This window comes from Ambystoma mexicanum, chromosome 2p (genome assembly GCF_040938575.1).
Source record: "Ambystoma mexicanum isolate Mex_15411 chromosome 2p, UKY_AmexF1_1, whole genome shotgun sequence".
Lineage (NCBI taxonomy): Eukaryota > Metazoa > Chordata > Amphibia > Caudata > Ambystomatidae > Ambystoma > Ambystoma mexicanum.
The window spans coordinates 19,241,704-19,264,075 of record NC_090923.1 but is presented as its reverse complement, the minus strand read 5'-3'; the positions used below and the strand labels follow the sequence as shown (position 1 = coordinate 19,264,075).

General features: G+C 56.3%; 10 non-coding genes across 10 annotated transcripts; all 10 read right to left on the bottom strand.

The window, feature by feature from the left end:
• Nucleotides 1–736: 736 nt before the first annotated feature.
• On the bottom strand, nucleotides 737–843 carry LOC138568478 (U6 spliceosomal RNA). Its single transcript, XR_011302816.1, has one exon. It is a non-coding gene; the product is annotated as a U6 spliceosomal RNA (small nuclear RNA).
• A 2,070-nt stretch (nucleotides 844–2,913) lies between these two features.
• Nucleotides 2,914–3,020, bottom strand: LOC138568477 (U6 spliceosomal RNA). Its single transcript, XR_011302814.1, has one exon. It is a non-coding gene; the product is annotated as a U6 spliceosomal RNA (small nuclear RNA).
• A 2,066-nt stretch (nucleotides 3,021–5,086) lies between these two features.
• On the bottom strand, nucleotides 5,087–5,193 carry LOC138568476 (U6 spliceosomal RNA). The gene has a single exon (XR_011302813.1). It is a non-coding gene; the product is annotated as a U6 spliceosomal RNA (small nuclear RNA).
• A 2,077-nt stretch (nucleotides 5,194–7,270) lies between these two features.
• Nucleotides 7,271–7,377, bottom strand: LOC138568475 (U6 spliceosomal RNA). Its single transcript, XR_011302812.1, has one exon. It is a non-coding gene; the product is annotated as a U6 spliceosomal RNA (small nuclear RNA).
• Nucleotides 7,378–9,444: 2,067 nt separating this feature from the next.
• Nucleotides 9,445–9,551, bottom strand: LOC138568474 (U6 spliceosomal RNA). The gene has a single exon (XR_011302811.1). It is a non-coding gene; the product is annotated as a U6 spliceosomal RNA (small nuclear RNA).
• A 2,078-nt stretch (nucleotides 9,552–11,629) lies between these two features.
• Nucleotides 11,630–11,736, bottom strand: LOC138568472 (U6 spliceosomal RNA). Its single transcript, XR_011302810.1, has one exon. It is a non-coding gene; the product is annotated as a U6 spliceosomal RNA (small nuclear RNA).
• Nucleotides 11,737–13,803: 2,067 nt separating this feature from the next.
• On the bottom strand, nucleotides 13,804–13,910 carry LOC138568471 (U6 spliceosomal RNA). Its single transcript, XR_011302809.1, has one exon. It is a non-coding gene; the product is annotated as a U6 spliceosomal RNA (small nuclear RNA).
• A 2,068-nt stretch (nucleotides 13,911–15,978) lies between these two features.
• LOC138568470 (U6 spliceosomal RNA) lies at nucleotides 15,979–16,085 on the bottom strand. Its single transcript, XR_011302808.1, has one exon. It is a non-coding gene; the product is annotated as a U6 spliceosomal RNA (small nuclear RNA).
• Nucleotides 16,086–18,138: 2,053 nt separating this feature from the next.
• LOC138568469 (U6 spliceosomal RNA) lies at nucleotides 18,139–18,245 on the bottom strand. The gene has a single exon (XR_011302807.1). It is a non-coding gene; the product is annotated as a U6 spliceosomal RNA (small nuclear RNA).
• A 2,058-nt stretch (nucleotides 18,246–20,303) lies between these two features.
• Nucleotides 20,304–20,410, bottom strand: LOC138568468 (U6 spliceosomal RNA). Its single transcript, XR_011302806.1, has one exon. It is a non-coding gene; the product is annotated as a U6 spliceosomal RNA (small nuclear RNA).
• Between the last annotated feature and the right edge of the window lie 1,962 nt (nucleotides 20,411–22,372).

Sequence of the window (22,372 nt, the reverse complement as noted above, 5' to 3'; positions counted from 1 at the left end):
GGCCCTTCTCCAACCATCGGGGGCAGCAGCCAGCAGTCAGTGGGCCTGCAGAAATGGGCTCCCAGCAGGCTCTGGCTGACTGATGATTTGAATATGCACCGCCCTCCCTCCCTCCCTCCCTCCCTCTCTCTCTCTCTCTCTCTCTCTCTCTCTCTCTCTCTCTCTCCCCCTCTCTCTCTACTAACCCTGTTTACTCCACAGTAGCACCAGCACTGAGCTGGAAGCAGGAAGCAGAAACTGCTGCAACCCTGGGAAGGTGTGTCTGGGGCGCTTGGGGGCCTGTCAGCATCAGCAGCAGCAGAGACCAGGCCCTGATAGAGACACGCTGGGGCACGGGGGGGGGGGTGCTGCAGGATTTCAGTTACCCGTGCAGGCTGCCTGGGCCAGAGAGAACCTCTAGCTTGCAGCCCCCCAAGGAAGGATCCGGGCACCGGAAGGAAACACTGGCTGCTGACTCAGGCCCTGAGCCCCTTTGCACTTTGGCCCGTGAAGCAGATAGGCTGACAGTGATATGCGCTGTTGGCAAATAGCACCTAGGAGAGCTTAGAACTGCCCTGGCATGTAGCAATCATCACCCACTGGGCATAAGCTTGGAGCACTCGCAGCGCTATCTCCAAATAAAACGCACTCTGACGAGCTCCACGCCGAAAAGCACACCTGCCCTAATGGACAGAGGGCCTGTTTATCCCGTCAATAAATGTTGCAGCTAAAGAACATGTCTGTCCTGCTATGTGTCCAAAATATGGAACGCTTCACGAATTTGCGTGTCATCCTTGCGCAGGGGCCATGCTAATCTTCTCTGTATCGTTCCAATTTTAGTATATGTGCTGCCGAAGCGAGCACAGACTGAAGGTTGACCCAGCCCATACATAAACCCCCCCAGATCTATGATCTCTGGACATAGGGTGGCATACAATGGGCATTTCTTGAGACAGAAAGCGCTTGCTTTTGGGGGAATGATATGAAACGGAGGCAGAGAGCAATGGTCCGCGCTTATTCACTGCTGCGCTGGTCCGAGAGGTGAGTTTTTGTTATTTTTGGAATGCTTGCCGGAGCAATGTAGTTGCAAAGGCTCATGGTGCAGTCTGTATGCAAAGTGATTGATCCCAGCACAATGCCTGGGTGCATTACAGTAGTCCCACAAGCCAGAGGAAACACAGAGGGCCTGCCTGTCAGGGGGCTTTGTTTGGGGGCCCATGGGCTGTTCCAAGAGAAGGCAAGAGGAGGCAGCTGGCCGGCATGTCAGTCCCCCCCCCCGCCCCCAGGGGGCGCAGGATGGCCCCCTGCTTGCATTCAGAGGCTGACTTAAAATGTTCCTTTGGCGGGGCTGGCTTCAGTGCCCTTGGCTTTTAAGTCACCGTGGGTCTGGTTCCCTTTGGCAGGTCCAGGTTCTCCCTTACAACAGCTATGGGCCGGGGGTTAGCTGCATTATCAACAGCGTCAGGGTGTGATGCGCGTGGGCTAGAAAATCAGGTCCAGCAGGGCTTGCAGGCGCACCTACCTCAGAAAGGCCCCTGGAAGGCCTGCGCGGAGGAGGATGAGGTGGGACACAAGAGGGCCAGTATGAGGCGTCTGACTACGTACGGATCAGAAGATTGTAGGGTCGACTCCTATCTGGCTCGGGTTCATTCCTTGCTTTTTGGGTCCTGCTGTTACATTTAAATCCCTAAGAGCATCTGTGCCTGCAAAGGTGCTTTAATTTTATGGGCGGGCCGTCGGTATAAGAAAGAAAGACTGGCCAAAGTCCATCCTAATACATCAGCAGCAGGGGCCCATCCCGAAAATCCCAACCAGCAGCAAATGCTTTCTGTGTCTGCGCTGTAAAGGGTGGGGGTTGGCTTGTGAACCAGTTGGGAAAATGCCACGTGTCTGTAGCACAGACCCCACCTGCTAAGAAAAGGTTGCTTCTCTCCCCTGATCCGGAACAGCAAAGGCATTCTGAGGTACACTGAAAGCCAAGGGAGAGATGGTGGCCAAGGCCTTGAGGTGCACGTCCCCTGCGCTGCCTGCTGCGCCGGTGGCCTGCCTGCCGCCCTTCACGCCCCTGATCGGCCACGATCGGCCAGAGACCTCTCTGGCCAGTTCTGCGGGCGGGCTTTTTCTCGACCTCAGACACTCAGGGAGACATCATCAGAAGGAGCACCGGAGGAGGGCTTGGCCCTTGCTGTGTGGCCTAGCCCAGCCTGGCCCTTCTCCAACCATCGGGGGCAGCAGCCAGCAGTCAGTGGGCCTGCAGAAATGGGCTCCCAGCAGGCTCTGGCTGACTGATGATTTGAATATGCACCGCCCGCCCTCCCTCCCTCCCTCTCTCTCTCTCTCTCTCTCTCTCTCTCTCTCTCCCCCTCTCTCTCTACTAACCCTGTTTACTCCACAGTAGCACCAGCACTGAGCTGGAAGCAGGAAGCAGAAACTGCTGCAACCCTGGGAAGGTGTGTCTGGGGCGCTTGGGGGCCTGTCAGCATCAGCAGCAGCAGAGACCAGGCCCTGATAGAGACACGCTGGGGCACGGGGGGGGGGGGGGGTGCTGCAGGATTTCAGTTACCCGTGCAGGCTGCCTGGGCCAGAGAGAACCTCTAGCTTGCAGCCCCCCAAGGAAGGATCCGGGCACCGGAAGGAAACACTGGCTGCTGACTCAGGCCCTGAGCCCCTTTGCACTTTGGCCCGTGAAGCAGATAGGCTGACAGTGATATGCGCTGTTGGCAAATAGCACCTAGGAGAGCTTAGAACTGCCCTGGCATGTAGCAATCATCACCCACTGGGCATAAGCTTGGAGCACTCGCAGCGCTATCTCCAAATAAAACGCACTCTGACGAGCTCCACGCCGAAAAGCACACCTGCCCTAATGGACAGAGGGCCTGTTTATCCCGTCAATAAATGTTGCAGCTAAAGAACATGTCTGTCCTGCTATGTGTCCAAAATATGGAACGCTTCACGAATTTGCGTGTCATCCTTGCGCAGGGGCCATGCTAATCTTCTCTGTATCGTTCCAATTTTAGTATATGTGCTGCCGAAGCGAGCACAGACTGAAGGTTGACCCAGCCCATACATAAACCCCCCCAGATCTATGATCTCTGGACATAGGGTGGCATACAATGGGCATTTCTTGAGACAGAAAGCGCTTGCTTTTGGGGGAATGATATGAAACGGAGCCAGAGAGCAATGGTCCGCGCTTATTCACTGCTGCGCTGGTCCGAGAGGTGAGTTTTTGTTATTTTTGGAATGCTTGCCGGAGCAATGTAGTTGCAAAGGCTCATGGTGCAGTCTGTATGCAAAGTGATTGATCCCAGCACAATGCCTGGGTGCATTACAGTAGTCCCACAAGCCAGAGGAAACACAGAGGGCCTGCCTGTCAGGGGGCTTTGTTTGGGGGCCCATGGGCTGTTCCAAGAGAAGGCAAGAGGAGGCAGCTGGCCGGCATGTCAGTCCCCCCCCCCGCCCCCAGGGGGCGCAGGATGGCCCCCTGCTTGCATTCAGAGGCTGACTTAAAATGTTCCTTTGGCGGGGCTGGCTTCAGTGCCCTTGGCTTTTAAGTCACCGTGGGTCTGGTTCCCTTTGGCAGGTCCAGGTTCTCCCTTACAACAGCTATGGGCCGGGGGTTAGCTGCATTATCAACAGCGTCAGGGTGTGATGCGCGTGGGCTAGAAAATCAGGTCCAGCAGGGCTTGCAGGCGCACCTACCTCAGAAAGGCCCCTGGAAGGCCTGCGCGGAGGAGGATGAGGTGGGACACAAGAGGGCCAGTATGAGGCGTCTGACTACGTACGGATCAGAAGATTGTAGGGTCGACTCCTATCTGGCTCGGGTTCATTCCTTGCTTTTTGGGTCCTGCTGTTACATTTAAATCCCTAAGAGCATCTGTGCCTGCAAAGGTGCTTTAATTTTATGGGCGGGCCGTCGGTATAAGAAAGAAAGACTGGCCAAAGTCCATCCTAATACATCAGCAGCAGGGGCCCATCCCGAAAATCCCAACCAGCAGCAAATGCTTTCTGTGTCTGCGCTGTAAAGGGTGGGGGTTGGCTTGTGAACCAGTTGGGAAAATGCCACGTGTCTGTAGCACAGACCCCACCTGCTAAGAAAAGGTTGCTTCTCTCCCCTGATCCGGAACAGCAAAGGCATTCTGAGGTACACTGAAAGCCAAGGGAGAGATGGTGGCCAAGGCCTTGAGGTGCACGTCCCCTGCGCTGCCTGCTGCGCCGGTGGCCTGCCTGCCGCCCTTCACGCCCCTGATCGGCCACGATCGGCCAGAGACCTCTCTGGCCAGTTCTGCGGGCGGGCTTTTTCTCGACCTCAGACACTCAGGGAGACATCATCAGAAGGAGCACCGGAGGAGGGCTTGGCCCTTGCTGTGTGGCCTAGCCCAGCCTGGCCCTTCTCCAACCATCGGGGGCAGCAGCCAGCAGTCAGTGGGCCTGCAGAAATGGGCTCCCAGCAGGCTCTGGCTGACTGATGATTTGAATATGCACCGCCCTCCCTCCCTCCCTCCCTCTCTCTCTCTCTCTCTCTCTCTCTCTCTCCCCCTCTCTCTCTACTAACCCTGTTTACTCCACAGTAGCACCAGCACTGAGCTGGAAGCAGGAAGCAGAAACTGCTGCAACCCTGGGAAGGTGTGTCTGGGGCGCTTGGGGGCCTGTCAGCATCAGCAGCAGCAGAGACCAGGCCCTGATAGAGACACGCTGGGGCACGGGGGGGGGGGGGGGTGCTGCAGGATTTCAGTTACCCGTGCAGGCTGCCTGGGCCAGAGAGAACCTCTAGCTTGCAGCCCCCCAAGGAAGGATCCGGGCACCGGAAGGAAACACTGGCTGCTGACTCAGGCCCTGAGCCCCTTTGCACTTTGGCCCGTGAAGCAGATAGGCTGACAGTGATATGCGCTGTTGGCAAATAGCACCTAGGAGAGCTTAGAACTGCCCTGGCATGTAGCAATCATCACCCACTGGGCATAAGCTTGGAGCACTCGCAGCGCTATCTCCAAATAAAACGCACTCTGACGAGCTCCACGCCGAAAAGCACACCTGCCCTAATGGACAGAGGGCCTGTTTATCCCGTCAATAAATGTTGCAGCTAAAGAACATGTCTGTCCTGCTATGTGTCCAAAATATGGAACGCTTCACGAATTTGCGTGTCATCCTTGCGCAGGGGCCATGCTAATCTTCTCTGTATCGTTCCAATTTTAGTATATGTGCTGCCGAAGCGAGCACAGACTGAAGGTTGACCCAGCCCATACATAAACCCCCCCAGATCTATGATCTCTGGACATAGGGTGGCATACAATGGGCATTTCTTGAGACAGAAAGCGCTTGCTTTTGGGGGAATGATATGAAACGGAGCCAGAGAGCAATGGTCCGCGCTTATTCACTGCTGCGCTGGTCCGAGAGGTGAGTTTTTGTTATTTTTGGAATGCTTGCCGGAGCAATGTAGTTGCAAAGGCTCATGGTGCAGTCTGTATGCAAAGTGATTGATCCCAGCACAATGCCTGGGTGCATTACAGTAGTCCCACAAGCCAGAGGAAACACAGAGGGCCTGCCTGTCAGGGGGCTTTGTTTGGGGGCCCATGGGCTGTTCCAAGAGAAGGCAAGAGGAGGCAGCTGGCCGGCATGTCAGTCCCCCCCCCCGCCCCCAGGGGGCGCAGGATGGCCCCCTGCTTGCATTCAGAGGCTGACTTAAAATGTTCCTTTGGCGGGGCTGGCTTCAGTGCCCTTGGCTTTTAAGTCACCGTGGGTCTGGTTCCCTTTGGCAGGTCCAGGTTCTCCCTTACAACAGCTATGGGCCGGGGGTTAGCTGCATTATCAACAGCGTCAGGGTGTGATGCGCGTGGGCTAGAAAATCAGGTCCAGCAGGGCTTGCAGGCGCACCTACCTCAGAAAGGCCCCTGGAAGGCCTGCGCGGAGGAGGATGAGGTGGGACACAAGAGGGCCAGTATGAGGCGTCTGACTACGTACGGATCAGAAGATTGTAGGGTCGACTCCTATCTGGCTCGGGTTCATTCCTTGCTTTTTGGGTCCTGCTGTTACATTTAAATCCCTAAGAGCATCTGTGCCTGCAAAGGTGCTTTAATTTTATGGGCGGGCCGTCGGTATAAGAAAGAAAGACTGGCCAAAGTCCATCCTAATACATCAGCAGCAGGGGCCCATCCCGAAAATCCCAACCAGCAGCAAATGCTTTCTGTGTCTGCGCTGTAAAGGGTGGGGGTTGGCTTGTGAACCAGTTGGGAAAATGCCACGTGTCTGTAGCACAGACCCCACCTGCTAAGAAAAGGTTGCTTCTCTCCCCTGATCCGGAACAGCAAAGGCATTCTGAGGTACACTGAAAGCCAAGGGAGAGATGGTGGCCAAGGCCTTGAGGTGCACGTCCCCTGCGCTGCCTGCTGCGCCGGTGGCCTGCCTGCCGCCCTTCACGCCCCTGATCGGCCACGATCGGCCAGAGACCTCTCTGGCCAGTTCTGCGGGCGGGCTTTTTCTCGACCTCAGACACTCAGGGAGACATCATCAGAAGGAGCACCGGAGGAGGGCTTGGCCCTTGCTGTGTGGCCTAGCCCAGCCTGGCCCTTCTCCAACCATCGGGGGCAGCAGCCAGCAGTCAGTGGGCCTGCAGAAATGGGCTCCCAGCAGGCTCTGGCTGACTGATGATTTGAATATGCACCGCCCGCCCTCCCTCCCTCCCTCTCTCTCTCTCTCTCTCTCTCTCTCTCTCTCTCTCTCTCCCCCTCTCTCTCTACTAACCCTGTTTACTCCACAGTAGCACCAGCACTGAGCTGGAAGCAGGAAGCAGAAACTGCTGCAACCCTGGGAAGGTGTGTCTGGGGCGCTTGGGGGCCTGTCAGCATCAGCAGCAGCAGAGACCAGGCCCTGATAGAGACACGCTGGGGCACGGGGGGGGGGGGGGGGTGCTGCAGGATTTCAGTTACCCGTGCAGGCTGCCTGGGCCAGAGAGAACCTCTAGCTTGCAGCCCCCCAAGGAAGGATCCGGGCACCGGAAGGAAACACTGGCTGCTGACTCAGGCCCTGAGCCCCTTTGCACTTTGGCCCGTGAAGCAGATAGGCTGACAGTGATATGCGCTGTTGGCAAATAGCACCTAGGAGAGCTTAGAACTGCCCTGGCATGTAGCAATCATCACCCACTGGGCATAAGCTTGGAGCACTCGCAGCGCTATCTCCAAATAAAACGCACTCTGACGAGCTCCACGCCGAAAAGCACACCTGCCCTAATGGACAGAGGGCCTGTTTATCCCGTCAATAAATGTTGCAGCTAAAGAACATGTCTGTCCTGCTATGTGTCCAAAATATGGAACGCTTCACGAATTTGCGTGTCATCCTTGCGCAGGGGCCATGCTAATCTTCTCTGTATCGTTCCAATTTTAGTATATGTGCTGCCGAAGCGAGCACAGACTGAAGGTTGACCCAGCCCATACATAAACCCCCCCAGATCTATGATCTCTGGACATAGGGTGGCATACAATGGGCATTTCTTGAGACAGAAAGCGCTTGCTTTTGGGGGAATGATATGAAACGGAGCCAGAGAGCAATGGTCCGCGCTTATTCACTGCTGCGCTGGTCCGAGAGGTGAGTTTTTGTTATTTTTGGAATGCTTGCCGGAGCAATGTAGTTGCAAAGGCTCATGGTGCAGTCTGTATGCAAAGTGATTGATCCCAGCACAATGCCTGGGTGCATTACAGTAGTCCCACAAGCCAGAGGAAACACAGAGGGCCTGCCTGTCAGGGGGCTTTGTTTGGGGGCCCATGGGCTGTTCCAAGAGAAGGCAAGAGGAGGCAGCTGGCCGGCATGTCAGTCCCCCCCCCCGCCCCCAGGGGGCGCAGGATGGCCCCCTGCTTGCATTCAGAGGCTGACTTAAAATGTTCCTTTGGCGGGGCTGGCTTCAGTGCCCTTGGCTTTTAAGTCACCGTGGGTCTGGTTCCCTTTGGCAGGTCCAGGTTCTCCCTTACAACAGCTATGGGCCGGGGGTTAGCTGCATTATCAACAGCGTCAGGGTGTGATGCGCGTGGGCTAGAAAATCAGGTCCAGCAGGGCTTGCAGGCGCACCTACCTCAGAAAGGCCCCTGGAAGGCCTGCGCGGAGGAGGATGAGGTGGGACACAAGAGGGCCAGTATGAGGCGTCTGACTACGTACGGATCAGAAGATTGTAGGGTCGACTCCTATCTGGCTCGGGTTCATTCCTTGCTTTTTGGGTCCTGCTGTTACATTTAAATCCCTAAGAGCATCTGTGCCTGCAAAGGTGCTTTAATTTTATGGGCGGGCCGTCGGTATAAGAAAGAAAGACTGGCCAAAGTCCATCCTAATACATCAGCAGCAGGGGCCCATCCCGAAAATCCCAACCAGCAGCAAATGCTTTCTGTGTCTGCGCTGTAAAGGGTGGGGGTTGGCTTGTGAACCAGTTGGGAAAATGCCACGTGTCTGTAGCACAGACCCCACCTGCTAAGAAAAGGTTGCTTCTCTCCCCTGATCCGGAACAGCAAAGGCATTCTGAGGTACACTGAAAGCCAAGGGAGAGATGGTGGCCAAGGCCTTGAGGTGCACGTCCCCTGCGCTGCCTGCTGCGCCGGTGGCCTGCCTGCCGCCCTTCACGCCCCTGATCGGCCACGATCGGCCAGAGACCTCTCTGGCCAGTTCTGCGGGCGGGCTTTTTCTCGACCTCAGACACTCAGGGAGACATCATCAGAAGGAGCACCGGAGGAGGGCTTGGCCCTTGCTGTGTGGCCTAGCCCAGCCTGGCCCTTCTCCAACCATCGGGGGCAGCAGCCAGCAGTCAGTGGGCCTGCAGAAATGGGCTCCCAGCAGGCTCTGGCTGACTGATGATTTGAATATGCACCGCCCTCCCTCCCTCCCTCCCTCCCTCTCTCTCTCTCTCTCTCTCTCTCTCCCCCTCTCTCTCTACTAACCCTGTTTACTCCACAGTAGCACCAGCACTGAGCTGGAAGCAGGAAGCAGAAACTGCTGCAACCCTGGGAAGGTGTGTCTGGGGCGCTTGGGGGCCTGTCAGCATCAGCAGCAGCAGAGACCAGGCCCTGATAGAGACACGCTGGGGCACGGGGGGGGGGGGGGGGTGCTGCAGGATTTCAGTTACCCGTGCAGGCTGCCTGGGCCAGAGAGAACCTCTAGCTTGCAGCCCCCCAAGGAAGGATCCGGGCACCGGAAGGAAACACTGGCTGCTGACTCAGGCCCTGAGCCCCTTTGCACTTTGGCCCGTGAAGCATATAGGCTGACAGTGATATGCGCTGTTGGCAAATAGCACCTAGGAGAGCTTAGAACTGCCCTGGCATGTAGCAATCATCACCCACTGGGCATAAGCTTGGAGCACTCGCAGCGCTATCTCCAAATAAAACGCACTCTGACGAGCTCCACGCCGAAAAGCACACCTGCCCTAATGGACAGAGGGCCTGTTTATCCCGTCAATAAATGTTGCAGCTAAAGAACATGTCTGTCCTGCTATGTGTCCAAAATATGGAACGCTTCACGAATTTGCGTGTCATCCTTGCGCAGGGGCCATGCTAATCTTCTCTGTATCGTTCCAATTTTAGTATATGTGCTGCCGAAGCGAGCACAGACTGAAGGTTGACCCAGCCCATACATAAACCCCCCCAGATCTATGATCTCTGGACATAGGGTGGCATACAATGGGCATTTCTTGAGACAGAAAGCGCTTGCTTTTGGGGGAATGATATGAAACGGAGCCAGAGAGCAATGGTCCGCGCTTATTCACTGCTGCGCTGGTCCGAGAGGTGAGTTTTTGTTATTTTTGGAATGCTTGCCGGAGCAATGTAGTTGCAAAGGCTCATGGTGCAGTCTGTATGCAAAGTGATTGATCCCAGCACAATGCCTGGGTGCATTACAGTAGTCCCACAAGCCAGAGGAAACACAGAGGGCCTGCCTGTCAGGGGGCTTTGTTTGGGGGCCCATGGGCTGTTCCAAGAGAAGGCAAGAGGAGGCAGCTGGCCGGCATGTCAGTCCCCCCCCCCGCCCCCAGGGGGCGCAGGATGGCCCCCTGCTTGCATTCAGAGGCTGACTTAAAATGTTCCTTTGGCGGGGCTGGCTTCAGTGCCCTTGGCTTTTAAGTCACCGTGGGTCTGGTTCCCTTTGGCAGGTCCAGGTTCTCCCTTACAACAGCTATGGGCCGGGGGTTAGCTGCATTATCAACAGCGTCAGGGTGTGATGCGCGTGGGCTAGAAAATCAGGTCCAGCAGGGCTTGCAGGCGCACCTACCTCAGAAAGGCCCCTGGAAGGCCTGCGCGGAGGAGGATGAGGTGGGACACAAGAGGGCCAGTATGAGGCGTCTGACTACGTACGGATCAGAAGATTGTAGGGTCGACTCCTATCTGGCTCGGGTTCATTCCTTGCTTTTTGGGTCCTGCTGTTACATTTAAATCCCTAAGAGCATCTGTGCCTGCAAAGGTGCTTTAATTTTATGGGCGGGCCGTCGGTATAAGAAAGAAAGACTGGCCAAAGTCCATCCTAATACATCAGCAGCAGGGGCCCATCCCGAAAATCCCAACCAGCAGCAAATGCTTTCTGTGTCTGCGCTGTAAAGGGTGGGGGTTGGCTTGTGAACCAGTTGGGAAAATGCCACGTGTCTGTAGCACAGACCCCACCTGCTAAGAAAAGGTTGCTTCTCTCCCCTGATCCGGAACAGCAAAGGCATTCTGAGGTACACTGAAAGCCAAGGGAGAGATGGTGGCCAAGGCCTTGAGGTGCACGTCCCCTGCGCTGCCTGCTGCGCCGGTGGCCTGCCTGCCGCCCTTCACGCCCCTGATCGGCCACGATCGGCCAGAGACCTCTCTGGCCAGTTCTGCGGGCGGGCTTTTTCTCGACCTCAGACACTCAGGGAGACATCATCAGAAGGAGCACCGGAGGAGGGCTTGGCCCTTGCTGTGTGGCCTAGCCCAGCCTGGCCCTTCTCCAACCATCGGGGGCAGCAGCCAGCAGTCAGTGGGCCTGCAGAAATGGGCTCCCAGCAGGCTCTGGCTGACTGATGATTTGAATATGCACCGCCCGCCCTCCCTCCCTCCCTCTCTCTCTCTCTCTCTCTCTCTCTCTCTCTCTCTCTCTCTCCCCCTCTCTCTCTACTAACCCTGTTTACTCCACAGTAGCACCAGCACTGAGCTGGAAGCAGGAAGCAGAAACTGCTGCAACCCTGGGAAGGTGTGTCTGGGGCGCTTGGGGGCCTGTCAGCATCAGCAGCAGCAGAGACCAGGCCCTGATAGAGACACGCTGGGGCACGGGGGGGGGGGGGGGTGCTGCAGGATTTCAGTTACCCGTGCAGGCTGCCTGGGCCAGAGAGAACCTCTAGCTTGCAGCCCCCCAAGGAAGGATCCGGGCACCGGAAGGAAACACTGGCTGCTGACTCAGGCCCTGAGCCCCTTTGCACTTTGGCCCGTGAAGCAGATAGGCTGACAGTGATATGCGCTGTTGGCAAATAGCACCTAGGAGAGCTTAGAACTGCCCTGGCATGTAGCAATCATCACCCACTGGGCATAAGCTTGGAGCACTCGCAGCGCTATCTCCAAATAAAACGCACTCTGACGAGCTCCACGCCGAAAAGCACACCTGCCCTAATGGACAGAGGGCCTGTTTATCCCGTCAATAAATGTTGCAGCTAAAGAACATGTCTGTCCTGCTATGTGTCCAAAATATGGAACGCTTCACGAATTTGCGTGTCATCCTTGCGCAGGGGCCATGCTAATCTTCTCTGTATCGTTCCAATTTTAGTATATGTGCTGCCGAAGCGAGCACAGACTGAAGGTTGACCCAGCCCATACATAAACCCCCCCAGATCTATGATCTCTGGACATAGGGTGGCATACAATGGGCATTTCTTGAGACAGAAAGCGCTTGCTTTTGGGGGAATGATATGAAACGGAGCCAGAGAGCAATGGTCCGCGCTTATTCACTGCTGCGCTGGTCCGAGAGGTGAGTTTTTGTTATTTTTGGAATGCTTGCCGGAGCAATGTAGTTGCAAAGGCTCATGGTGCAGTCTGTATGCAAAGTGATTGATCCCAGCACAATGCCTGGGTGCATTACAGTAGTCCCACAAGCCAGAGGAAACACAGAGGGCCTGCCTGTCAGGGGGCTTTGTTTGGGGGCCCATGGGCTGTTCCAAGAGAAGGCAAGAGGAGGCAGCTGGCCGGCATGTCAGTCCCCCCCCCCGCCCCCAGGGGGCGCAGGATGGCCCCCTGCTTGCATTCAGAGGCTGACTTAAAATGTTCCTTTGGCGGGGCTGGCTTCAGTGCCCTTGGCTTTTAAGTCACCGTGGGTCTGGTTCCCTTTGGCAGGTCCAGGTTCTCCCTTACAACAGCTATGGGCCGGGGGTTAGCTGCATTATCAACAGCGTCAGGGTGTGATGCGCGTGGGCTAGAAAATCAGGTCCAGCAGGGCTTGCAGGCGCACCTACCTCAGAAAGGCCCCTGGAAGGCCTGCGCGGAGGAGGATGAGGTGGGACACAAGAGGGCCAGTATGAGGCGTCTGACTACGTACGGATCAGAAGATTGTAGGGTCGACTCCTATCTGGCTCGGGTTCATTCCTTGCTTTTTGGGTCCTGCTGTTACATTTAAATCCCTAAGAGCATCTGTGCCTGCAAAGGTGCTTTAATTTTATGGGCGGGCCGTCGGTATAAGAAAGAAAGACTGGCCAAAGTCCATCCTAATACATCAGCAGCAGGGGCCCATCCCGAAAATCCCAACCAGCAGCAAATGCTTTCTGTGTCTGCGCTGTAAAGGGTGGGGGTTGGCTTGTGAACCAGTTGGGAAAATGCCACGTGTCTGTAGCACAGACCCCACCTGCTAAGAAAAGGTTGCTTCTCTCCCCTGATCCGGAACAGCAAAGGCATTCTGAGGTACACTGAAAGCCAAGGGAGAGATGGTGGCCAAGGCCTTGAGGTGCACGTCCCCTGCGCTGCCTGCTGCGCCGGTGGCCTGCCTGCCGCCCTTCACGCCCCTGATCGGCCACGATCGGCCAGAGACCTCTCTGGCCAGTTCTGCGGGCGGGCTTTTTCTCGACCTCAGACACTCAGGGAGACATCATCAGAAGGAGCACCGGAGGAGGGCTTGGCCCTTGCTGTGTGGCCTAGCCCAGCCTGGCCCTTCTCCAACCATCGGGGGCAGCAGCCAGCAGTCAGTGGGCCTGCAGAAATGGGCTCCCAGCAGGCTCTGGCTGACTGATGATTTGAATATGCACCGCCCTCCCTCCCTCCCTCCCTCCCTCTCTCTCTCTCTCTCTCTCTCTCTCCCCCTCTCTCTCTACTAACCCTGTTTACTCCACAGTAGCACCAGCACTGAGCTGGAAGCAGGAAGCAGAAACTGCTGCAACCCTGGGAAGGTGTGTCTGGGGCGCTTGGGGGCCTGTCAGCATCAGCAGCAGCAGAGACCAGGCCCTGATAGAGACACGCTGGGGCACGGGGGGGGGGGGGGGGTGCTGCAGGATTTCAGTTACCCGTGCAGGCTGCCTGGGCCAGAGAGAACCTCTAGCTTGCAGCCCCCCAAGGAAGGATCCGGGCACCGGAAGGAAACACTGGCTGCTGACTCAGGCCCTGAGCCCCTTTGCACTTTGGCCCGTGAAGCAGATAGGCTGACAGTGATATGCGCTGTTGGCAAATAGCACCTAGGAGAGCTTAGAACTGCCCTGGCATGTAGCAATCATCACCCACTGGGCATAAGCTTGGAGCACTCGCAGCGCTATCTCCAAATAAAACGCACTCTGACGAGCTCCACGCCGAAAAGCACACCTGCCCTAATGGACAGAGGGCCTGTTTATCCCGTCAATAAATGTTGCAGCTAAAGAACATGTCTGTCCTGCTATGTGTCCAAAATATGGAACGCTTCACGAATTTGCGTGTCATCCTTGCGCAGGGGCCATGCTAATCTTCTCTGTATCGTTCCAATTTTAGTATATGTGCTGCCGAAGCGAGCACAGACTGAAGGTTGACCCAGCCCATACATAAACCCCCCCAGATCTATGATCTCTGGACATAGGGTGGCATACAATGGGCATTTCTTGAGACAGAAAGCGCTTGCTTTTGGGGGAATGATATGAAACGGAGCCAGAGAGCAATGGTCCGCGCTTATTCACTGCTGCGCTGGTCCGAGAGGTGAGTTTTTGTTATTTTTGGAATGCTTGCCGGAGCAATGTAGTTGCAAAGGCTCATGGTGCAGTCTGTATGCAAAGTGATTGATCCCAGCACAATGCCTGGGTGCATTACAGTAGTCCCACAAGCCAGAGGAAACACAGAGGGCCTGCCTGTCAGGGGGCTTTGTTTGGGGGCCCATGGGCTGTTCCAAGAGAAGGCAAGAGGAGGCAGCTGGCCGGCATGTCAGTCCCCCCCCCCGCCCCCAGGGGGCGCAGGATGGCCCCCTGCTTGCATTCAGAGGCTGACTTAAAATGTTCCTTTGGCGGGGCTGGCTTCAGTGCCCTTGGCTTTTAAGTCACCGTGGGTCTGGTTCCCTTTGGCAGGTCCAGGTTCTCCCTTACAACAGCTATGGGCCGGGGGTTAGCTGCATTATCAACAGCGTCAGGGTGTGATGCGCGTGGGCTAGAAAATCAGGTCCAGCAGGGCTTGCAGGCGCACCTACCTCAGAAAGGCCCCTGGAAGGCCTGCGCGGAGGAGGATGAGGTGGGACACAAGAGGGCCAGTATGAGGCGTCTGACTACGTACGGATCAGAAGATTGTAGGGTCGACTCCTATCTGGCTCGGGTTCATTCCTTGCTTTTTGGGTCCTGCTGTTACATTTAAATCCCTAAGAGCATCTGTGCCTGCAAAGGTGCTTTAATTTTATGGGCGGGCCGTCGGTATAAGAAAGAAAGACTGGCCAAAGTCCATCCTAATACATCAGCAGCAGGGGCCCATCCCGAAAATCCCAACCAGCAGCAAATGCTTTCTGTGTCTGCGCTGTAAAGGGTGGGGGTTGGCTTGTGAACCAGTTGGGAAAATGCCACGTGTCTGTAGCACAGACCCCACCTGCTAAGAAAAGGTTGCTTCTCTCCCCTGATCCGGAACAGCAAAGGCATTCTGAGGTACACTGAAAGCCAAGGGAGAGATGGTGGCCAAGGCCTTGAGGTGCACGTCCCCTGCGCTGCCTGCTGCGCCGGTGGCCTGCCTGCCGCCCTTCACGCCCCTGATCGGCCACGATCGGCCAGAGACCTCTCTGGCCAGTTCTGCGGGCGGGCTTTTTCTCGACCTCAGACACTCAGGGAGACATCATCAGAAGGAGCACCGGAGGAGGGCTTGGCCCTTGCTGTGTGGCCTAGCCCAGCCTGGCCCTTCTCCAACCATCGGGGGCAGCAGCCAGCAGTCAGTGGGCCTGCAGAAATGGGCTCCCAGCAGGCTCTGGCTGACTGATGATTTGAATATGCACCGCCCTCCCTCCCTCCCTCCCTCCCTCTCTCTCTCTCTCTCTCTCTCTCTCTCTCCCCCTCTCTCTCTACTAACCCTGTTTACTCCACAGTAGCACCAGCACTGAGCTGGAAGCAGGAAGCAGAAACTGCTGCAACCCTGGGAAGGTGTGTCTGGGGCGCTTGGGGGCCTGTCAGCATCAGCAGCAGCAGAGACCAGGCCCTGATAGAGACACGCTGGGGCACGGGGGGGGGGGGGTGCTGCAGGATTTCAGTTACCCGTGCAGGCTGCCTGGGCCAGAGAGAACCTCTAGCTTGCAGCCCCCCAAGGAAGGATCCGGGCACCGGAAGGAAACACTGGCTGCTGACTCAGGCCCTGAGCCCCTTTGCACTTTGGCCCGTGAAGCAGATAGGCTGACAGTGATATGCGCTGTTGGCAAATAGCACCTAGGAGAGCTTAGAACTGCCCTGGCATGTAGCAATCATCACCCACTGGGCATAAGCTTGGAGCACTCGCAGCGCTATCTCCAAATAAAACGCACTCTGACGAGCTCCACGCCGAAAAGCACACCTGCCCTAATGGACAGAGGGCCTGTTTATCCCGTCAATAAATGTTGCAGCTAAAGAACATGTCTGTCCTGCTATGTGTCCAAAATATGGAACGCTTCACGAATTTGCGTGTCATCCTTGCGCAGGGGCCATGCTAATCTTCTCTGTATCGTTCCAATTTTAGTATATGTGCTGCCGAAGCGAGCACAGACTGAAGGTTGACCCAGCCCATACATAAACCCCCCCAGATCTATGATCTCTGGACATAGGGTGGCATACAATGGGCATTTCTTGAGACAGAAAGCGCTTGCTTTTGGGGGAATGATATGAAACGGAGCCAGAGAGCAATGGTCCGCGCTTATTCACTGCTGCGCTGGTCCGAGAGGTGAGTTTTTGTTATTTTTGGAATGCTTGCCGGAGCAATGTAGTTGCAAAGGCTCATGGTGCAGTCTGTATGCAAAGTGATTGATCCCAGCACAATGCCTGGGTGCATTACAGTAGTCCCACAAGCCAGAGGAAACACAGAGGGCCTGCCTGTCAGGGGGCTTTGTTTGGGGGCCCATGGGCTGTTCCAAGAGAAGGCAAGAGGAGGCAGCTGGCCGGCATGTCAGTCCCCCCCCCCGCCCCCAGGGGGCGCAGGATGGCCCCCTGCTTGCATTCAGAGGCTGACTTAAAATGTTCCTTTGGCGGGGCTGGCTTCAGTGCCCTTGGCTTTTAAGTCACCGTGGGTCTGGTTCCCTTTGGCAGGTCCAGGTTCTCCCTTACAACAGCTATGGGCCGGGGGTTAGCTGCATTATCAACAGCGTCAGGGTGTGATGCGCGTGGGCTAGAAAATCAGGTCCAGCAGGGCTTGCAGGCGCACCTACCTCAGAAAGGCCCCTGGAAGGCCTGCGCGGAGGAGGATGAGGTGGGACACAAGAGGGCCAGTATGAGGCGTCTGACTACGTACGGATCAGAAGATTGTAGGGTCGACTCCTATCTGGCTCGGGTTCATTCCTTGCTTTTTGGGTCCTGCTGTTACATTTAAATCCCTAAGAGCATCTGTGCCTGCAAAGGTGCTTTAATTTTATGGGCGGGCCGTCGGTATAAGAAAGAAAGACTGGCCAAAGTCCATCCTAATACATCAGCAGCAGGGGCCCATCCCGAAAATCCCAACCAGCAGCAAATGCTTTCTGTGTCTGCGCTGTAAAGGGTGGGGGTTGGCTTGTGAACCAGTTGGGAAAATGCCACGTGTCTGTAGCACAGACCCCACCTGCTAAGAAAAGGTTGCTTCTCTCCCCTGATCCGGAACAGCAAAGGCATTCTGAGGTAGACTGAAAGCCAAGGGAGAGATGGTGGCCAAGGCCTTGAGGTGCACGTCCCCTGCGCTGCCTGCTGCGCCGGTGGCCTGCCTGCCGCCCTTCACGCCCCTGATCGGCCAGAGACCTCTCTGCCAGTTCTGCGGGCGGGCTTTTTCTCGACCTCAGACACTCAGGGAGACATCATCAGAAGGAGCACCGGAGGAGGGCTTGGCCCTTGCTGTGTGGCCTAGCCCAGCCTGGCCCTTCTCCAACCATCGGGGGCAGCAGCCAGCAGTCAGTGGGCCTGCAGAAATGGGCTCCCAGCAGGCTCTGGCTGACTGATGATTTGAATATGCACCGCCCTCCCTCCCTCCCTCCCTCCCTCTCTCTCTCTCTCTCTCTCTCTCTCCCCCTCTCTCTCTACTAACCCTGTTTACTCCACAGTAGCACCAGCACTGAGCTGGAAGCAGGAAGCAGAAACTGCTGCAACCCTGGGAAGGTGTGTCTGGGGCGCTTGGGGGCCTGTCAGCATCAGCAGCAGCAGAGACCAGGCCCTGATAGAGACACGCTGGGGCACGGGGGGGGGGGGGTGCTGCAGGATATCAGTTACCCGTGCAGGCTGCCTGGGCCAGAGAGAACCTCTAGCTTGCAGCCCCCCAAGGAAGGATCCGGGCACCGGAAGGAAACACTGGCTGCTGACTCAGGCCCTGAGCCCCTTTGCACTTTGGCCCGTGAAGCAGATAGGCTGACAGTGATATGCGCTGTTGGCAAATAGCACCTAGGAGAGCTTAGAACTGCCCTGGCATGTAGCAATCATCACCCACTGGGCATAAGCTTGGAGCACTCGCAGCGCTATCTCCAAATAAAACGCACTCTGACGAGCTCCACGCCGAAAAGCACACCTGCCCTAATGGACAGAGGGCCTGTTTATCCCGTCAATAAATGTTGCAGCTAAAGAACATGTCTGTCCTGCTATGTGTCCAAAATATGGAACGCTTCACGAATTTGCGTGTCATCCTTGCGCAGGGGCCATGCTAATCTTCTCTGTATCGTTCCAATTTTAGTATATGTGCTGCCGAAGCGAGCACAGACTGAAGGTTGACCCAGCCCATACATAAACCCCCCCAGATCTATGATCTCTGGACATAGGGTGGCATACAATGGGCATTTCTTGAGACAGAAAGCGCTTGCTTTTGGGGGAATGATATGAAACGGAGCCAGAGAGCAATGGTCCGCGCTTATTCACTGCTGCGCTGGTCCGAGAGGTGAGTTTTTGTTATTTTTGGAATGCTTGCCGGAGCAATGTAGTTGCAAAGGCTCATGGTGCAGTCTGTATGCAAAGTGATTGATCCCAGCACAATGCCTGGGTGCATTACAGTAGTCCCACAAGCCAGAGGAAACACAGAGGGCCTGCCTGTCAGGGGGCTTTGTTTGGGGGCCCATGGGCTGTTCCAAGAGAAGGCAAGAGGAGGCAGCTGGCCGGCATGTCAGTCCCCCCCCCCGCCCCCAGGGGGCGCAGGATGGCCCCCTGCTTGCATTCAGAGGCTGACTTAAAATGTTCCTTTGGCGGGGCTGGCTTCAGTGCCCTTGGCTTTTAAGTCACCGTGGGTCTGGTTCCCTTTGGCAGGTCCAGGTTCTCCCTTACAACAGCTATGGGCCGGGGGTTAGCTGCATTATCAACAGCGTCAGGGTGTGATGCGCGTGGGCTAGAAAATCAGGTCCAGCAGGGCTTGCAGGCGCACCTACCTCAGAAAGGCCCCTGGAAGGCCTGCGCGGAGGAGGAGGAGGTGGGACACAAGAGGGCCAGTATGAGGCGTCTGACTACGTACGGATCAGAAGATTGTAGGGTCGACTCCTATCTGGCTCGGGTTCATTCCTTGCTTTTTGGGTCCTGCTGTTACATTTAAATCCCTAAGAGCATCTGTGCCTGCAAAGGTGCTTTAATTTTATGGGCGGGCCGTCGGTATAAGAAAGAAAGACTGGCCAAAGTCCATCCTAATACATCAGCAGCAGGGGCCCATCCCGAAAATCCCAACCAGCAGCAAATGCTTTCTGTGTCTGCGCTGTAAAGGGTGGGGGTTGGCTTGTGAACCAGTTGGGAAAATGCCACGTGTCTGTAGCACAGACCCCACCTGCTAAGAAAAGGTTGCTTCTCTCCCCTGATCCGGAACAGCAAAGGCATTCTGAGGTACACTGAAAGCCAAGGGAGAGATGGTGGCCAAGGCCTTGAGGTGCACGTCCCCTGCGCTGCCTGCTGCGCCGGTGGCCTGCCTGCCGCCCTTCACGCCCCTGATCGGCCAGAGACCTCTCTGCCAGTTCTGCGGGCGGGCTTTTTCTCGACCTCAGACACTCAGGGAGACATCATCAGAAGGAGCACCGGAGGAGGGCTTGGCCCTTGCTGTGTGGCCTAGCCCAGCCTGGCCCTTCTCCAACCATCGGGGGCAGCAGCCAGCAGTCAGTGGGCCTGCAGAAATGGGCTCCCAGCAGGCTCTGGCTGACTGATGATTTGAATATGCACCGCCCTCCCTCCCTCCCTCCCTCCCTCCCTCCCTCTCTCTCTCTCTCTCTCTCTCCCCCTCTCTCTCTACTAACCCTGTTTACTCCACAGTAGCACCAGCACTGAGCTGGAAGCAGGAAGCAGAAACTGCTGCAACCCTGGGAAGGTGTGTCTGGGGCGCTTGGGGGCCTGTCAGCATCAGCAGCAGCAGAGACCAGGCCCTGATAGAGACACGCTGGGGCACGGGGGGGGGGGGGGTGCTGCAGGATTTCAGTTACCCGTGCAGGCTGCCTGGGCCAGAGAGAACCTCTAGCTTGCAGCCCCCCAAGGAAGGATCCGGGCACCGGAAGGAAACACTGGCTGCTGACTCAGGCCCTGAGCCCCTTTGCACTTTGGCCCGTGAAGCAGATAGGCTGACAGTGATATGCGCTGTTGGCAAATAGCACCTAGGAGAGCTTAGAACTGCCCTGGCATGTAGCAATCATCACCCACTGGGCATAAGCTTGGAGCACTCGCAGCGCTATCTCCAAATAAAACGCACTCTGACGAGCTCCACGCCGAAAAGCACACCTGCCCTAATGGACAGAGGGCCTGTTTATCCCGTCAATAAATGTTGCAGCTAAAGAACATGTCTGTCCTGCTATGTGTCCAAAATATGGAACGCTTCACGAATTTGCGTGTCATCCTTGCGCAGGGGCCATGCTAATCTTCTCTGTATCGTTCCAATTTTAGTATATGTGCTGCCGAAGCGAGCACAGACTGAAGGTTGACCCAGCCCATACATAAACCCCCCCAGATCTATGATCTCTGGACATAGGGTGGCATACAATGGGCATTTCTTGAGACAGAAAGCGCTTGCTTTTGGGGGAATGATATGAAACGGAGCCAGAGAGCAATGGTCCGCGCTTATTCACTGCTGCGCTGGTCCGAGAGGTGAGTTTTTGTTATTTTTGGAATGCTTGCCGGAGCAATGTAGTTGCAAAGGCTCATGGTGCAGTCTGTATGCAAAGTGATTGATCCCAGCACAATGCCTGGGTGCATTACAGTAGTCCCACAAGCCAGAGGAAACACAGAGGGCCTGCCTGTCAGGGGGCTTTGTTTGGGGGCCCATGGGCTGTTCCAAGAGAAGGCAAGAGGAGGCAGCTGGCCGGCATGTCAGTCCCCCCCCCGCCCCCAGGGGGCGCAGGATGGCCCCCTGCTTGCATTCAGAGGCTGACTTAAAATGTTCCTTTGGCGGGGCTGGCTTCAGTGCCCTTGGCTTTTAAGTCACCGTGGGTCTGGTTCCCTTTGGCAGGTCCAGGTTCTCCCTTACAACAGCTATGGGCCGGGGGTTAGCTGCATTATCAACAGCGTCAGGGTGTGATGCGCGTGGGCTAGAAAATCAGGTCCAGCAGGGCTTGCAGGCGCACCTACCTCAGAAAGGCCCCTGGAAGGCCTGCGCGGAGGAGGAGGAGGTGGGACACAAGAGGGCCAGTATGAGGCGTCTGACTACGTACGGATCAGAAGATTGTAGGGTCGACTCCTATCTGGCTCGGGTTCATTCCTTGCTTTTTGGGTCCTGCTGTTACATTTAAATCCCTAAGAGCATCTGTGCCTGCAAAGGTGCTTTAATTTTATGGCGGGCCGTCGGTATAAGAAAGAAAGACTGGCCAAAGTCCATCCTAATACATCAGCAGCAGGGGCCCATCCCGAAAATCCCAACCAGCAGCAAATGCTTTCTGTGTCTGCGCTGTAAAGGGTGGGGGTTGGCTTGTGAACCAGTTGGGAAAATGCCACGTGTCTGTAGCACAGACCCCACCTGCTAAGAAAAGGTTGCTTCTCTCCCCTGATCCGGAACAGCAAAGGCATTCTGAGGTACACTGAAAGCCAAGGGAGAGATGGTGGCCAAGGCCTTGAGGTGCACGTCCCCTGCGCTGCCTGCTGCGCCGGTGGCCTGCCTGCCGCCCTTCACGCCCAGAGACCTCTCTGGCCAGTTCTGCGGGCGGGCTTTTTCTCGACCTCAGACACTCAGGGAGACATCATCAGAAGGAGCACCGGAGGAGGGCTTGGCCCTTGCTGTGTGGCCTAGCCCAGCCTGGCCCTTCTCCAACCATCGGGGGCAGCAGCCAGCAGTCAGTGGGCCTGCAGAAATGGGCTCCCAGCAGGCTCTGGCTGACTGATGATTTGAATATGCACCGCCCTCCCTCCCTCCCTCCCTCCCTCCCTCCCTCTCTCTCTCTCTCTCTCTCTCCCCCTCTCTCTCTACTAACCCTGTTTACTCCACAGTAGCACCAGCACTGAGCTGGAAGCAGGAAGCAGAAACTGCTGCAACCCTGGGAAGGTGTGTCTGGGGCGCTTGGGGGCCTGTCAGCATCAGCAGCAGCAGAGACCAGGCCCTGATAGAGACACGCTGGGGCACGGGGGGGGGGGTGCTGCAGGATTTCAGTTACCCGTGCAGGCTGCCTGGGCCAGAGAGAACCTCTAGCTTGCAGCCCCCCAAGGAAGGATCCGGGCACCGGAAGGAAACACTGGCTGCTGACTCAGGCCCTGAGCCCCTTTGCACTTTGGCCCGTGAAGCAGATAGGCTGACAGTGATATGCGCTGTTGGCAAATAGCACCTAGGAGAGCTTAGAACTGCCCTGGCATGTAGCAATCATCACCCACTGGGCATAAGCTTGGAGCACTCGCAGCGCTATCTCCAAATAAAACGCACTCTGACGAGCTCCACGCCGAAAAGCA